The sequence below is a fragment of the Nicotiana sylvestris genome, chromosome 4 (assembly GCF_000393655.2).
Source record: "Nicotiana sylvestris chromosome 4, ASM39365v2, whole genome shotgun sequence".
Taxonomy (NCBI): Eukaryota; Viridiplantae; Streptophyta; class Magnoliopsida; order Solanales; family Solanaceae; genus Nicotiana; species Nicotiana sylvestris.
This window is the reverse complement of record NC_091060.1, coordinates 74,488,335-74,497,100: the sequence shown is the minus strand read 5'-3', so window position 1 is coordinate 74,497,100 and position 8,766 is coordinate 74,488,335.

The following is an 8,766-nucleotide window of genomic DNA, read 5'->3' as shown; positions in this document are numbered from 1 at the left end:
TTATAAGGTTCATAGTGAAGAGTTAGTCCTAATAACGTGTACAGAGGATACCGACCTTACGTCACTCCGAAAGGTTTAGAATGTGATTCCATGAGTCGAGCATGCATTATATATATGTATCTATTTTACTCTACCGAGCCACGCTATAGTTGGCCGGGTACGGCACCTATTGTGCAACCACTGATCAGTTGGGTTTTACCGAGCTCCACATGGCCGGGTACGATTCTACCGAGCCTTATGATGGTCGGGTACATTTTTACCGAGCCTATTATGGTCGGGTACGATATGATGATGATGATGCCCACAGAGGCGAATGTTTTAAAGGTTTATGTATTTATACATATGTATCATGCATTTCATGTCAGTAGCCCTCAGAGGTACTAAGATGTTACAGGTTGTATATTCTCTATCCTTGCTTACATTACTGATCGTATTTATGGTTCCCTGCCTTACATACTCAGTACTTTATTCGTACTGACGTCCTTTTATTTGTGGACGCTGCATGTCGTGCTGCAGGTCCTGATAGACAGGCAGGTGCAGCTCCCCCACCACAGTAGGCTGTCCAGTTCAGCGGTGATTGGCGAGATCCCTTCTCCGGACTTGCCTTGGTCTTGGTATGCATTTTTGTTATAGACATTATGGGTATGTCGGGGCCCTGTTCCGGCTATGTTGCAGCACTTATGTTCATTTAGAGGCTCATAGACAAGTGTCGACTCATGTATAGTTTGGTATGCCTTGTCGGCTGGTTTTTGTTATATAGTCTTTCATGGTAGCGTGGTAGCTCATACCTTATATGTAGTTTCTTGATTGTCTGGTCATCCCCTGCTATGTATGTTCATGCCGTCATATTTTATTGTTGGTTGTCTATGATCCAGGTCTACTATTTATATTGATCTCGTCAGCCCTAAAAGATAAAAATGAAGGTTAGATGAAATGTACGTTGGTGCTCGGCAAGTATGGTCGGGTGCTAGTCATGGCCCTCCAGTTTGGGTCGTGACACGATATCAGTAAAAGATTAGGGTCGAGGACAACCAACCGGGAGCCCCCTCAGGCTCGGTAAATAAAAACCGTGTACGGAGATCAACACGCAGCAAGAGAAATGCTCGTGGTGCACGACGTAGCACCGGCGTCGATATCTTCGACATCAAAGAAGCCACATGATAAGCAAAGGGTGAAATAGCAATCACGAGACACATTCTCGGCTATACCCGAATAAAACAAGCAAAGGACCGTGCCACGTCCTTGGAGCAAACATTGGAAACATATCGGGGCTCGAAGCACCATCGTCACTATGGTATGACCATTCCCTTTTTTATTTATATCTTACACTAACCTTCGTGCAGTTGTCCGATCAGAACGGTCAAAGCATTGTCCAGCTCGAAGACCTTAAGGTTTCAAAGCATACGTTGCACTCTTTTCCTTCGCTCGGGTTTTATCCCAAGAAGGGTTTTACCGACAAGGATTTTAACGAGGCAACATCTATGTGCTACCTAAGGAGAATTTCACAAAGTGTTCAAGGCTTCTCTTCAATCAACCTCGAACACTGGGGGCATCCCCCCGGAAGATCACCTCCTCAAAGAAGCCAAGATAAGCCGAAAAAGGTCTCAGTAGGAACAAGATGTATCGGGCCAAATGGTCGAATGACCTGTGTCCGCATAGAATAATTGAGCCCTTGATGGCAAAAATATGTATACTTGTACCAAGTAATAAAAGAATATCTTCTCCTCCATCGGAATACTTTATGCTTCAAAGAAGTATGCTACTTTAACGAGAAACAGCTTCAGAGTCAGAAAATTTCTCGAACACTCGGGAACGGATGCCAAAAACTTGAGGCCACATGACCTTCGGGTCGGAAACTTCAAACTCGTAAGCCCTCAATGAGGCAATACCAAGTCTATAAGGAACGACTCCAAAAGCCGAGAAACTGTCGATGACTCGGGTCTGTCACTGACTGTCACCTCCATCGATTTGCCTATAAGACCCCATGCGGGCATCCTCGGGCGCATAAAACTTTCATAAGGCAACACCAAATCTGTAAGACCTCAAGCAAGGCATGATTTATACTTGTACAAAGTAACCAAATCTGTAAGACCTCAAGCAAGACATGAATTATACTTGTACCAAGTAACCAAATCTGTACGACCTCAAGCAAGGCATGAGTTACACTTGTACCAAGTGACCAAATTTATAAGACCTTGAAAAAGGCATAATCCCGATCTTAAAGCTAAGGCTATATATCCGAACTTGTAAGACCCCTAAAAAGGCATACCCTCGATATAGATACCGAAGTTACTTCACTCGGGGACTAAAAGGCTACGGCCAAATACAAATACTATGGTCACAAGGTTGTACCAACCAAACTAATACGACTCGGGGATGCCCGACCGTCGCTATAAAATCACAGGCCTTCAATTACTTTGAAAAAACTTCAAAAAGAACCAGTTAATCAAGCTACCCTTGGCATAAGCAAAAGCGCATCGATCATATCAGCTCCAAATAATAGGCTTCGAGACAATTCAATCATCGAACAAAACCTCCCGAGGTGCTCAATTATCGCTACCTAACGGCTAACAATCGAGGTTTTTATCGAACCGTTGAAGAGTCGAGAGAACACAAAAACTTCAAAAATCCTTTAGCAAGGGAAAATAAAGCCTACAGAAGAGGTCGTACTGACCCAATGAGTAAGAGCCATTGTCGCTAGCCTATATTAAAAGGTCGTACCGACCCACAGCATAAGAGGCACTATTGCCAGCTTAAAATTAAAGGTCATACCAATCCAAAGCATAAGATCTACTGTCGCCAGCTTAAAACTAAAGGTCCTACCGACCCAAAGCGTAAGAGCCACAGTCGCCAACTTAAAATTAAAGGTTGTACCGACCCAAAATGTAAGAGCCAGCCTATATTAAGAGGTTGTACCGACCTAACACGTAAGAGCCTAAGGTCCAGCTTAAAAAGTTAAGGGTCAATGAGCTTGAGTCGAAATCCGACTCGTAGACTGAGCCCGAAACAGTTAACTAAAAACGCTTAAGGGCAAATGTGTAATAGCCCAGATGCTGGCCTATATTAGAGGTCGTACCGACCCAACGCGTAAGAGTTTATGAGCCATCCCAACAAGCCTCAGAGCCAAGCTACAAACCTAAGGGATTTTACTCAAAGGCCAATTCGCCTGGCTAATCATTGACAAAATGTCAAAACTCAAGGCAAAGAAAGGCATACACGAGCAAATAGAAATTCATGAAAAAAGAAAAACAAAAGGTTTCGTCACATATACGCACATATGAAACAACGCAAGACTATATTTTCAAATGCTCTCTAAGATCCCTATACAAAGAATCAGAACAAAAAAGCCTAGTCTACATCCCCCTCGGGGACTGTGGCCCATCGGCCTCTTCCTCATTATCTTCGACATCGGACAAAAGGAACTTGGCATCGTATTCATCTGCCTTGTCCTACGTTATCTCTTCCGAGAGAACGAAGCCCTTAGCATGAATCTCTTCGAGGGTTTCCCTTCGAGATTTGCACCGGGCATATTCTTTGCTTCTGCTCTCTCGATTGGAAGCACCTCTCAACTTAGCTCGAGCATCATCAACGTCTTTTAAATAGACGGCTACTTTCTTGTTAGCCTTAGCCTGAACATCTTCAGCCTCTACCCGGGCATCCACGACCTCAGCCTTCATCTCTAAAAGCTCGGACTCGAGCCTTGCAATCCTACTCGTCTAAACCAAGTTGTTCTCATGAGCATTCTGGGGATGCATTTTGAGGGCAGAAACCTTAGCCAAAGCATTCTTCTTGACCACAACATGGGAATCTATTTGAGCCCCTAGCTCGTTACACTCATGCTTGGCCTGGACAACCTCGCCCCAAAGGCGTTCCAAATCCTCTGTCTTGCTCTGCAACTGAGGTATCAAAATATTAACCTTTGAGGATAGAAAAGGAAGCATGCATTCCCTCAGAGCAAAGGTTACCTATTTCTCAAGATGGCTTTCGTGGTTCAGGCTCCGATTCGCTTCGTACCGCAGGTATACCAACTCATCTCCCCTCTTATCACAATGAAGCTTGAGGGATTTCTCCCTATCCATGGCTTTCCTCTACCTGGCTTCATGATGGAGCAGCTCAGACTTGAGTTTGTCAAAGGCTTATGAAAAAGGAGCTCGATAAGAAAGTGGGAGTGCAAAACTGAAAAACTGATACAATCGGCCAAAACTCACCATGAAACAAAGCTGTTGAGCCTTCTCAAAGGTCGAACATACACCTACCGGCCTAGTTTTGTTGGCCCCAGTAGAACTGCTCCCAATAGGAAGGTGATCGTTCGAGACCTCGCTTGAGCCAGGAGGCCCTTGGCCTCGAATATCCCTCGAAGTACCTTTGACCGGATGAGAAAACAGTGGCAAAGGATCCTTGTCCCTTGAAGTACCTTTGACTGGAAAAGAAGGTGATGGCAAAGAAGGAACAATTTCTCCAAGGCCGGACACCTCGAGGGTTGCAGGCTCAGTCGAGACATCTTCTCTAGGCCTCCGGGCAGGACTTGTCTCACTATGGGCGCCTTCGCCCTATGAGGGTTCTTTCCATTTGTTATTACTCCTCAGTCCTGAAGCCGACGACCCCTCTTCCTCTCTGAGGGAGAACGATCTCACCTCGAGAAACTCTCTTATACCTGTGGTGACGAGGTTAGTACACACAGAGCACCCTCCAAAGAAAGCAAATCACACAGCACGTACCGTGGTGTTTTGCCTCCCATCTACCCTTGGATAGATCTCGCCATTTATGCTCGTCATAGGTCGAACGGGCTGCCAACTTCCAAGCCTAATCCTCCAGGTCAGGAACCTCGTATGGCATCCACGGGGTTGCAGCAAAAAGAAAAAAAAGAAAGCGTCTTTACAGAATTTGTCTCCATCATGAGCAAAAATGACAAAAACACAAGTGTACCACTTACGTGTGATATTACATTTCTCAGAAAATGGACGAAACTCCATGAGGATAACATCGACAGTCCTTACTCGGATGAATCGATTCATCCATCCTCGGTCCTCATTTTCTTCATCATCAACAATGAAGGGTCTGGCGGATCGGCATCGCAAAGCTATTAGGCCTCGGCAATGAAAGGGTTGGTACAATCTGATGAGATGGTTGAGGGTGAACTCGAGTTCGGCTTCTTCCGCAAAGAACCTCATCATCAGCACTGTCCTCTAGAACGATGGGTGAACCTGTGCCAGGGTATCCCGGTATCTTCGATAGAAGGAAAGCACGACTCTATCGATTAGAAACCAATGTAAAAGGGTACGTGTATACATGTAAAAAACCCTCTGTATGAGCCGTAATGTTCTCTTCCGAGGAGGGTACCTGCAGTATCACCTTTTCTCCCCATTCATAGTCTCTCCTCACTATCTCGAGGTGTTCCTCTCCTATTGATGAAGCAAACCTTGATTCATGATCCCAATGGCCCTCGACATTAGGAGGCATCTCTAGTGAAAGGTCCCTCCTCGAGATAAAGCATCCTGAGATTGGCTCGCTAGACGCCGAGGATGTACCACCAATTGAGCGGGAAAAAGAAGCGGAACCCTCCTCTTCTTGGAGAACGTATTTAGGCGTAGCAGCCATGGCTATAATAAAATAAGAGAATGAAGACGAAAACTCAGGTGAAAACTTTGAATTAAAATGACAGACTGACGCAAGGAAGAAGAACTCTATGAAAAGGGATAGCGGTTCAAAATAGCAAAATATTCAGAAAAGAAGGAAATAAAATCATATATAGAGCAAGCGACGACTGTCCGCCTACCCTACAAGGCCAATTAATTCCGACTAGGCCGTTATCACTTTTGGGGAGATATACCGGCAGGATCACTCGATCATTTTATGACCATGTCGTACGATTAACAATAACGTACAACGTTCGAGGGATCAGAAACCCCTACATCAATCTAGCCTCGAGATGGTGCCCGATCTTGAGGATCTCTGTCAAAATGAAAATAGGCTCTAATGAGCCATCAATATCACTCTAAGCCTCGATATGGTGCCATATCTCGAGGATCTACGTCAAAATGAAAATAGGCTCTAAGGAGCCATCAATGTCACTGTAAGCCTCGAGATGGTGCCCGATCTCGAGGATCTATGTCAAAACGAAAAATAAGCTCTAAGGAGTTATTCGTATAAACCTAACCTCGAGGCGCTACCCTATCTCGCGGGTTTCTACTATTACAAGTATGAGTCATCCACCTAATTCTTTGGCCCTCGAACTACCTGAGCCCGAGCCAGTTCTCACTCGAGAATTACTAATAAAGCCTTAGATTTATTTTTGCCTTCAGATCAAGTTAAACGCTCTCTCGATTACTTTGGTCCAGGGGCCATACGAGTCTGGGCATATCCTCATCTGGGGTTTATCAATAACACCTTAGGGTTATATTCACTGTAAGTTCAAATAAAGTTTCTTAGGCCGCCCGAGCTCGAGCTGACTCTTACTCGGGGACTGTCTGTGAAAGTCTTAGGGCTATCTTTATTCTCAGGCGTTTGAGCAAATTCTCCCTCGAGGACTATCAACAGGGCCTAAAAGGCTAAGTTTCATTCTAAAATTCTAAGCCCTATTCTCACTCAATCCGAAGTTGGGGGTCCCGACGGCTTAAGTGTATCAATTCAATTCGGGCTCAGTCCGAGGAATGGTAAAGGGTTCCAGGGAATATCATATTAACCAATCAGGAACCGAGAGAATACATACGACCGAGCCCGATATACGGACATTGGTAGAGTCATGTGCTTAGATTCTTCACAAACATAAATAAAGGGAAATCCAACACAAATCAGAGACAAATAGAAGAAGCATTTTTGTATTAATAAACGATGATTACAAAAACCCACGAAGGGTCCTTACACATGATTACAAAAGCCCACGGAGGGTGCTTACACTGAAACAAAGAAGCAAAAAAATAATAGCTAAAAGTCTAATCTACTCTCGGAGGTACCCCCCGAGGGTAATATCTTTGAGAACCATTTCCTCGGGGGACTCATCTCGGTCTTCCAAACGACATCTTCAAGGATCTAGAAGAAGCAGAAAAAGATGAAGAAGTGGCTGGATGAAAATTTTGGCTAGTATGGGTCTCGCCAGCACTACTATTGGGAAGCCACTTCTTGAGACATTCATCGGCGTGGGATGCAAAAGTTAGTAGATGGCACCACCTCACTCCATGGAAATCAAAAGGAGTGAAGTGCCACACCAGCTAGAAATTAAGAGAGGTGAGCAGCAGTCTACGATCCACATATCCTCTGATACGAAGATAATTTGAGATTTCTCTCTCATTATTTCGGGCCAACAACAACAACAACAACAAAAAACCAGTGCGATCCCACTCAGTAGGGGAAAGCTCTGAGAAAGAGCCACAACATAACTGGCGAGAACACTACCGTGTGACCTTACGGCCACGGGCTTTAAACATGGGAAATAGAGTTGGATGAGGATGAAGAAAAGAAAGGAGTTAAAAGCTGTAGAAGAATGATTGAATGAAGTTTTGATTCAAGAAAGCTTCCATTTATAGAAAGAGGGAATCATAATTGATGGCGCAATCAATGCCTTTGGGAAACGTATCGACATGCGTAATTAATGTTTTTTGGTAAACGGATCAGCGGTGATACTATCACTTTGAGACAATAAACCGGCGCTACACTGAATGCTTCTGGAAAGATACACCGATGGGACATCTCAGTTATCATAAAAGCTCACGTCATAAGCATGATGTCATCACAAGAGGCTCGAGGAGATCAGTGTCAAAATCATTTCTTATCATTTTAATCTAAGAAACACGGGGACTATCTGTATACAGAAAAAATCAAAGGGTATGATTTTGTGACCGTTGAGGCACCTCGTAAAGACCGCCCTCGGAAGGCTCGAAGTTTAGCTTGGGGCTCGACCCCGAGGGTTCTCAATGACCGGCCTCGATGCAGTACAAATCAACGGCTATGATGGACTAACAGGAAGTTCCCAAGGCATGTGACTAAAGCTAACCAAGTCTATTAGGCTAGTTCAAGCCCATACCGAGGCATTAAATGGCTGTACCAGCCATATATATTTGTAATAAATGCATTTTTACTATGGTGGAATTCCTCCTGGTATATAAAGGGGACCCTTGTCATTTTCTAAGAGACATCACTCACAACATTCAATACAAGAACATTCTCTCTGCTCTCTAACTTAAACATAGTCTCTTGATTTTACTACTTACATTTATTGCTTACATTTATTGTGTTCTATTTATTGTGTTCTATTTATTGTGTTCTATTTATTGTTCTTCATTTATTGCTCGTTATTGATCACAAAGAGCCTTCATCAAAGTTCTCAAAATTTTTAGTCCTTCATCGACTGTCCATATCTTAGTATCGAGCTCGACCTCGAAGTCCCGTATAACCTGGCTCTAGACCCCGATTTTCAGCCACTCGGTTTGCTTAAAAATACTGCTTTCGATTTCCTATCTCATTTTCTAGTCTCACACTTAGCATCTACTGCCTAACAACTAGCATAAAAATAGATCATGTATTTTTAGAACCACAAAATCAAATTTAATTGTAATTACCATTTTCAAGGTAAACATAACCCTAGGTCAAATCCATACCTCTTTTTGGCGGATTGTTATTGTGCTCCGATTCTTCATGAGCAAAGTCGAAGGGTTGCCTTTCACCCTCGACCACCTCATCAGGTTGTACATCCCCCGTCTCTATCGAGGTGGGTTAATAAGACTTTAGTGTCGGGCTACCAAGGTGCTGTTCTCGAATATAGATGAGGAC